The sequence below is a fragment of the Pseudophryne corroboree genome, chromosome 5, assembly GCF_028390025.1.
Source record: "Pseudophryne corroboree isolate aPseCor3 chromosome 5, aPseCor3.hap2, whole genome shotgun sequence".
In the NCBI taxonomy this organism is placed as follows: Eukaryota; Metazoa; Chordata; class Amphibia; order Anura; family Myobatrachidae; genus Pseudophryne; species Pseudophryne corroboree.
In genome coordinates, this window is record NC_086448.1 from 546,449,027 (window position 1) to 546,458,900 (window position 9,874).

Here is a 9,874-nt window from a genome sequence, read left to right on the forward strand (position 1 = left end):
ACTCGGAACTGTTGGATTTCGCTATGTCTCTCTTCCGTAAACTTCTACCTGATACGAAGGACTCAGAACTGCTTATTGACCGGATACACTGCCTGCCTAAGCCCCGATCTCTATCTACTTCACCTAGAGACACGTTACTATGAGTACACTTCTTTACTACCAAGGAGCGTATCCTTCAAGCAGCATGGGACGCAAAGGACTCTGAAGTCCTAGGTGGATTACAACTCTTCCCTGATTTCTCTGCGTTTACCATCTCTAAGAGACGCCAATTGGCTCCTATCACGTCTGCCCTCCAGGCTCAAGAGATCTGCTACAGATGGGGTTTTCCAGTGAAATTAATGGTCACCTATGACAGTTCCTCGTTTATTTCTGATTTGGAGGTCAGATTCAAATTGCTTGTGGACTGGGACATTTCTGTAAAATTGCCAACGGCTCCAGAAAGACGTCGCCCACCTCGATCGGAATGGTCTACTACCTGAATAAGCTTCGTAACTGTTATCATTACTGGTTTCTCTGACGTCCTAGTGGATGCTGGGACTCCGTAAGGACCATGGGGAATAGCGGCTCCGCAGGAGACAGGGCACAAGAATAAAAGCTTTAGGATCAGGTGGTGTGCACTGGCTCCTCCCCCTATGACCCTCCTCCAAGCCTCAGTTAGATTTTTGTGCCCGAACGAGAAGGGTGCAGGCTAGGTGGCTCTCCTGAGCTGCTTAGAATAAAAGTATATTTTAGGTTTTTTATTTTCAGTGAGTCCTGCTGGCAACAGGCTCACTGCATCGTGGGACTAAGGGGAGAAGAAACAGACTCACCTGCGTGCAGAGTGGATCGGGTTTCTTAGGCTACTGGACATTAGCTCCAGAGGGACGATCACAGGTTCAGCCTGGATGGGTCCCGGAGCCGCGCCGCCGGACCCCTTACAGAGCCAGAAGAGCGAAGAGGTCCGGTGAAATCGGCGGCAGAAGACGATCCTGTCTTCAGACTAAGGTAGCGCACAGCACCGCAGCTGTGCGCCATTGCTCTCAGCACACTTCACACTCCGGTCACTGAGGGTGCAGGGCGCTGGGGGGGAGCGCCCTGAGACGCAATATAACATGATATACCTTAGATTGGCTAAAGAATACATCACATATAGCTCTGGGGCTATATGGATGTATTTTAACCCCTGCCATTTTTTACAGAAAAAGCGGGAGATAAGGACGTTGTGAAGGGGCGGAGCCTATCTCCTCAGCACACAAGCGCCATTTTCCCTCACAGCTCCGCTGGAAGGACGGCTCCCTGACTCTCCCCTGCAGACTTGCTACTGAATCAGGGTAAAAAAGAGAAGGGGGGGCACTATTGGCAGCTAAAAACTATATAAACAGCAGCTATAAGGGAATAACACTTATATAAGGTTATCCCTGTATATATATATATAGCGCTTGGTGTGTGCTGGCAGACTCTCCCTCTGTCTCTCCAAAGGGCTTGTGAGGTCCTGTCCTCTATCAGAGCATTCCCGGTGTGTGTGCTGTGTGTCGGTACGTGTGTGTCGACATGTATGAGGAGGAAAATGATGTGGAGGCGGAGCAATTGCCTGGGTTAGTGATGTCACCCCCTAGGGAGTCGACACCTGACTGGATGATCGTATTTAAAGAATTAAGTGATAATGTCAGCACTTTGCAAAGAACGGTTGATGACATGAGACAGCCGGCAAATCAATTAGTGCCTGTCCAGGCGTCTCAGACACCGTCAGGGGCCCTAAAACGCCCGTTACCTCAGTGGGTCGACACAGACCCAGACACAGATACTGAGTCTAGTGTCGACGGTGAGGAGACAAACGTAATGTCCAGTAGGGCCACACGTTACATGATCACGGCAATGAAGGAAGCATTGAACATTTCTGACACTACAAGTACCACAAAGAAGGGTATTATGTGGGGTGTGAAAAAACTACCAATAGTTTTCCCTGAGTCAGATGAGTTAAATGAGGTGTGTGATAAAGCGTGGGTTTCCCCCGACAAAAAACTGCTAATTTCTAAAAAATTATTGGCACTATATCCTTTCCCGTTAGAGGTTAGGACACGTTGGGAAACACCCCCTAGGGTAGATAAGGCGCTCACACGTTTATCTAAACAAGTAGCGTTACCGTCTCCTGATACGGCCACCCTCAAAGAACCAGCAGATAAAAGGCTGGAAAATATTCTTAAAAGTATATACACACATACTGGTGTTATACTGCGACCAGCAATCGCTTCAGCCTGGATGTGCAGTGCTGGCGTCGCGTGGTCGGATTCCCTGACTGAAAATATTGATACCCTGGATAGGGACAATATACTGTTAACTATAGAGCATTTGAAGGATGCATTACTATATATGCGTGATGCACAGAGGGATATTTGCACCCTGGCATCAAGAGTAAGTGCTATGTCCATTTCTGCCAGAAGAGCGTTATGGACGCGACAGTGGTCAGGCGATGCGGATTCCAAACGACATATGGAAGTATTGCCGTATAAAGGGGAGGAGTTATTTGGGGCTGGTCTATCGGACCTGGTGGCCACGGCAACGGCTGGAAAATCCACCTTTTTACCCCAGGTCACTTCACATCAGCAGAAAAAGACACCGTCTTTTCAAACTCAGTCCTTTCGTTCCCATAAGTACAAGCGAGCTAAAGGCCATTCCTTCCTGCCCCGGGGCAGAGGAAGGGGAAAAAGACTGCACCATGCAGCCGCTTCCCAGGAGCAGAAGCCCTCCCCTGCTTCTGCCAAGTCTTCAGCATGACGCTGGGGCTTTACAAGCAGACTCAGACATGGTGGGGGCCCGTCTCAAGAATTTCAACGCGCAGTGGGCTCACTCGCAAGTGGACCCCTGGATTCTACAGGTGGTATCGCAGGGGTACAAACTGGAATTCGAGGCGTTTCCCCCTCGCCGGTTCCTGAAGTCTGCTCTACCAAAGTCTCCCTCCGACAGGGAGGCAGTTTTGGAAGCCATTCACAAGCTGTATTCCCAGCAGGTGATAATCAAGGTACCCCTCCTACAACAGGGAAAGGGGTATTATTCCACGCTGTTTGTGGTACCGAAGCCGGACGGCTCGGTGAGACCAATTTTAAATTTAAAATCCCTGAACACTTACATAAAGAGGTTCAAATTCAAGATGGAATCACTCAGAGCGGTGATAGCAAACCTGGAAGAAGGGGACTATATGGTGTCTCTGGACATCAAGGATGCTTATCTCCACGTCCCAATCTACCCGTCTCACCAAGGGTACCTCAGGTTTGTAGTACAAAACTGTCATTATCAGTTTCAGACGCTGCCGTTTGGGTTGTCCACGGCACCTCGGGTCTTTACCAAAGTAATGGCCGAAATGATGATTCTTCTTCGAAGAAAAGGCATCTTAATTATCCCTTACTTGGACGATCTCCTGATAAGGGCAAGGTCCAGGGAACAGTTAGAAGTCGGAGTAGCACTATCTCAGGTAGTGTTACGTCAGCACGGGTGGATCCTAAATATTCCAAAATCGCAGCTGATTCCAACGACACGTCTACTGTTCCTAGGAATGATTCTGGACACAGTCCAGAAAAAGGTGTTTCTCCCGGAGGAGAAGGCCAGGGAGTTATCCGAGCTAGTCAGGAACCTCCTAAAACCAGGCCAGGTGTCAGTGCATCAGTGCACGAGGGTCCTGGGAAAAATGGTGGCTTCTTACGAAGCGATTCCATTCGGAAGATTTCATGCAAGAACGTTTCAGTGGGATCTACTGGACAAATGGTCCGGATCGCATCTTCAGATGCATCAGCGGATAACCCTGTCGACAAGGACAAGGGTGTCTCTTCTGTGGTGGCTGCAGAGTGCTCATCTACTAGAGGGCCACAGATTTGGCATTCAGGATTGGGTCCTGGTGACCACGGACGCCAGCCTGAGAGGCTGGGGGGCAGTCACACAGGGAAAAAATTTCCAGGGCTTGTGGTCAAGCATGGAAACATCTCTTCATATAAACATTCTGGAACTAAGGGCCATTTACAATGCCCTAAGTCAAGCGAAACCCCTGCTTCAGGGTCAGGCGGTATTGATCCAATCGGACAACATCACGTCAGTCGCCCACGTAAACAGACAGGGCGGCACGAGAAGCAGGAGGGCAATGGCAGAAGCTGCAAGGATTCTTCGCTGGGCGGAAAATCATGTGATAGCTCTGTCAGCAGTGTTCATTCCGGGAGTGGACAACTGGGAAGCAGACTTCCTCAGCAGACATGACCTTCACCCGGGAGAGTGGGGACTTCACCCAGAAGTCTTCCACCTGATTGTAAACCGTTGGGAAAAACCAAAGGTGGACATGATGGCGTCACGTCTAAACAAAAAACTAGACAGATATTGCGCCAGGTCAAGGGACCCTCAGGCAATAGCGGTGGACGCTCTGGTGACACCGTGGGTGTACCAGTCAGTGTATGTGTTCCCTCCTCTGCCTCTCATACCAAAAGTACTGAGAATCATAAGAAGGAGAGGAGTAAGAACGATACTCGTGGTTCCGGATTGGCCAAGAAGGACTTGGTACCCGGAACTTCAAGAGATGCTCACGGAAGACCCGTGGCCTCTACCTCTAAGAAAGGACCTGCTCCAACAGGGGCCTTGTCTGTTCCAAGACTTACCGCGGCTGCGTTTGACGGCATGGCGGTTGAACGCCGGATCCTGAAGGAAAAAGGCATTCCAGATGAAGTCATCCCTACCCTGGTCAAAGCCAGGAAGGATGTAACCGCAAAACATTATCACCGCATTTGGCGAAAATATGTTGCGTGGTGTGAGGCCAAGAAGGCCCCTACAGAGGAATTTCAACTGGGTCGTTTCCTCCATTTCCTGCAAACAGGACTGTCTATGGGCCTAAAATTAGGGTCCATTAAGGTTCAAATTTCGGCCCTGACGATTTTCTTCCAGAAAGAACTGGCTTCAGTACCTGAAGTTCAGACATTTGTAAAAGGGGTACTGCATATACAACCTCCTTTTGTGCCTCCAGTGGCACCTTGGGATCTCAATGTTGTTTTGAGGTTCCTTAAGTCACATTGGTTTGAACCACTCACCACTGTGGACTTAAAATATCTCACATGGAAGGTGACGATGCTGTTAGCCCTGGCTTCAGCCAGGCGTGTGTCAGAATTGGCGGCTTTATCATATAAAAGCCCTTACTTAATTTTTCATTCTGACATGGCAGAATTGAGGACTCGTCCTCAATTTCTCCCTAAGGTGGTTTCTGCCTTTCACATGAACCAACCTATTGTGGTGCCTGCGGCTACTAGGGACTTGGAGGACTCCAAGTTACTTGACGTTGTCAGGGCCCTGAAAATATATGTTTCCAGGACGGCGGGAGTCAGAAAGTCTGACTCGCTGTTTATCCTGTATGCACCCAACAAGCTGGGTGCTCCTGCTTCTAAGCAGACTATTGCTCGTTGGATTTGTAGTACAATTCAGCTTGCACATTCTGTGGCAGGCCTGCCACAGCCAAAATCTGTAAAAGCCCATTCCACAAGGAAGGTGGGCTCATCTTGGGCGGCTGCCCGAGGGGTCTCGGCTTTACAACTTTGCCGAGCAGCTACTTGGTCAGGGGCAAACACGTTTGCTAAATTCTACAAATTTGATACCCTGGCTGAGGAGGACCTGGAGTTCTCTCATTCGGTGCTGCAGAGTCATCCGCACTCTCCCGCCCGTTTGGGAGCTTTGGTATAATCCCCATGGTCCTTACGGAGTCCCAGCATCCACTAGGACGTCAGAGAAAATTAGATTTTACTTACCGATAAATCTATTTCTCGTAGTCCGTAGTGGATGCTGGGCGCCCATCCCAAGTGCGGATTGTCTGCAATACTTGTACATAGTTATTGTTAACTAAATCGGGTTATTGTTGTTGTGAGCCATCTTTTCAGAGGCTCCTTCGTTGTTATCATACTGTTAACTGGGTTCAGATCACAAGTTGTACGGTGTGATTGGTGTGGCTGGTAAGTGTCTTACCCGGGATTCTAAATCCTTCCTTATTATGTACGCTCGTCCGGGCACAGTATCCTAACTGAGGCTTGGAGGAGGGTCATAGGGGGAGGAGCCAGTGCACACCACCTGATCCTAAAGCTTTTATTCTTGTGCCCTGTCTCCTGCGGAGCCGCTAATCCCCATGGTCCTTACGGAGTCCCAGCATCCACTACGGACTACGAGAAATAGATTTATCGGTAAGTAAAATCTTATTTTTACTATGCTCTTTTAGAGGTGTACTGTTTAATGCAGGTTCAAACTCACCAGTGGCAGATCCTGGGGGGGGGGGGGGGGGGGGCACTCGGGCCCGTGCCCCCCCTGTCATTTGTGGCCTCTGTCCCCGTCCCCTCCCAGCGCCGCACAGGGAGATGACGGGTGCCCCTGAGATTGTGTTACCAGCGGGCGCCCGTCTCCCTGCACAGCGGCAGCCGGAGGCAGGAGCTCAGTACTGAGCTCCGGCTTCCGGTGCTGTCACTGTGCGGCGTGCGCTATGGGAGAGATATCAGTCATGACGTCTCTCTCATAGTGCTGACTGAGGAGCGGACGCCCAGAGATGACTGGAGGACCGCAGTGGTCTGGAAGCGGGAACGGGGCTCGGTAAGTATGATGGTTTTTTTCTTCCTTAGTGCAGCGGGGGCATCTACTGGTGGCAAACTACGGGGGGACATTACTACTGGGGGGGCATCAACCAGGGGCATTACTACTGGGGGCATTATTACTGGGGGGCATCTACTGGGGGCATTACTACTGGGGGGTCATCTGTTGGGGGCATTACTACTGGGGGCAGCTACTGCGGGACATTTTACTGGGGGCCATCTACTGGGGGCATTATTACTGGGGGGCATCTACTGGGGGGTCATCTATTGGGGACAAACTCCTAGGGGGCATTACTACTGGGGGCAAACTACTGGAGGACATTATTACTGGGGGGGGCATCTACTGGGGGACATTATTACTGGGGGGCATCTACTGGGGGCAAACTACTGGGGGACATTATTACTGGGGGCCAACTACAAAGGGGCTGACTACTGGGGGCACACTACAGGAGGGCATTACTACTGGCGGCTTAACTACAGGGGCATTACTACTTGGGGGCTTAAGTACAGGGGGGCCAAACTACTGGGGGCATAACTACAGGGGCCAAACTACTGGGGGATAACTACAGGGGCCAAACTACTGGGGGCATTACTACTGGAGGCTAAACTACAAGGGGGGCATAACTACAGGGGCTAAACTACAATGGGGCAAACTACAAGGGGGCATTACTACTGGTGGCTAAACTACAAGCAGGCAAACTACTGGGGGCATTACCACTGGGAGGCTAAACTAAAGGGGGTGGGGGTAAACCATTGGGGTCATAACTGCAGGGGCATTACCACTCGGAGCATAACTTCTAGGGTGCTAAATGACTGGGGGCATTACTACAGGCAACATTACTACTGGGGGCAATACGGGCATTGCATAAGGGGCACCACTACTATGGGGTCTATATAAGGGGCACTACCAGTACAGTGGACATTGCATAATGAGCGCTACAACTGTGGGCATTGTATAAGAAGCGCCACCTCACATGCACTGAAGCCACAAGCAAATGTACTTGCCCCTTCCATGGTGCCCCCCCCCTATCATTTTCTTCTGGATCCGCCCCTGGAACTCACGATAGTGATCAATATGGCTTGTTAAGACAGTTGATAATTCTTCATGTTGATTCTAAATGTTTATGCCTTTACTCTATTCCTAGAATATGTCTTTGTTTAGACAATATTGTTACTTTCTATGGGATTATAACTGACGGTTGCATCTTTCCTGAATATATGTGTTTTCTCTCCATTTACCAATTTTATGCAGTTAGAGATGTGCCTTTATTATCCTTGTTTGTACATGTTCCCCAATATCTCTGTTTGACCCTGGGTGGCTCGTTGAGGCCACTTGCCCCCTCATTTATCTACTGTATTCTTTTCCCCCCTACAGTAGCAATGCAGACCCGATATACTGGGTCGTTTTGTTTTTTTCTCCCTTTCTTTATATTTTTCCAGATGTATATAATTATATATTCCTTATTCTATTTTACCCACTTTCCCTCTTCCCTTCCTCTACAGCAGGCATGTACAAACTGCGGCCCTCCAGCTGTTGTGAAACTACATATCCCAGCATGCCTGACACAGTTTTTCCTCTCACAACCCACCTATATTAAAGGGTGGTCTTCAGTTTGCCGGCTGTCGGGATCCCGGCGCACAGTATACCAGCGCCGGAATCCCGACAGCCGGCATACTGACACTTTTTCTCCCTCTTGGGGGTCCACAAACCCCTGGAGGGAGAATAAATAGCGCACCACCGTGCCCGCAGAGTGGCAAGCACAGCGAGCCCGCAAGGGGCTCATTTGCACTCGCCACGCTGTCAGTATGCCGGCGGTCGGGATCCCAGCACCGGTATGCTGGTCGCCGGGAACCCGGCCACCGGCATACCATACTACACCCATATTAAAAGATCATAGATACCCCATAGGTTATTTTGCTAATGGTCCTTTTAAGAGGAATGGAGTGGCTATTTTATTTCGAAATACTATTTCCTTTATCCTACACTCTCAGCTTGCTGATAATTAGGCCGCTACCTGATCCTCACAGGTACTATAGAAGTTAAGCCTGTTACCATCATCTCTTTATATGCCCCCAATTCGAATCAAGTAGCCTTTATTAGGAATCTGCTTAATTATTCAAAAGATTCGTGTCGGTTTCTTAATTCTCTTGGGAGATTTTAACTTGGTAATCGACCCGAAACTGGATAAATCGACTCAGCCTTCTAATGCAACAGCCAGATCCAAGCTTGGTCCATCGTTGGCTTTACGTAACGTATTAACCGAGTTTGATCTATACGATGTCTGGGGCATTCATAATCCCTCTGGTAGAGACTATATTTTTTTTCTCACCAGTTCACAATTCCTACTTACGTATTGACCATACAGGACTAAAAGCAACACTTCAAAAACACATTAAATACACTTTAAAATGGAGCCGCTGTGGCCGCTGTGATCAAACCTTAGCCTACGTACTTATGATACCGTTTGCATACAAAGCCCCATACCATGTACGCACTTTGCGTACAAACGCCGCGCTGGCCGTACAAAGTACATGCAGTGCGTACACACCCAAAGACACGCCGTGAGCACTCTGCAGCTGCACGTGTGACTGAAATACACTTATAACCTTAGCAGGGAAAAGAGACACGACACCAGATTGTATTTAAGATGCTGGGTTCCGACACACCAACATATAATTGCTGAAAGGGGGGATACAATAAACAACAATACAATACAATAGAAAAATGGCTACAGTCAATGGTACATACATTTGGTTTCGCCAGCGCCACGCAGTCCCGGTGCTCAGGTCTATCAGGCAAGATGACCCTTCAGAGAGAGAGATTACCGACCAGCTAGGCAGCTTGGCTTTTTATACAGTGGATCAAAACATAATACAACAGACACTGTGTGCTCTTCTTTCATTGGTTCGGGGGTGGGACATATCCTGTGCACCGGGGATCATTGGTCAGCTCAAGAGGTGGGTGATGGCTAAGACATGAGATGTGATTTCTGTTGTTTGCATCTGAGTTCCCGCCCCATGGCCAGTTAAACCCATCACATTAATCATACATAAATCTGGTATTATTAATAACTTAATGTTGCAATATATGTTAATATACTTATACCCACCAGATTAATGTTTACGTGACTCTGAACAATATGATCCTACACATGATATGATTATCTATTTCCATCCTCAAGATATACATATATATATATATATATATACACACACACACACACACACACACACACACACACACACACACACACACACACATACTCCTGCTATTACAATTGTTAGGAAATGTGTGTGTGTGT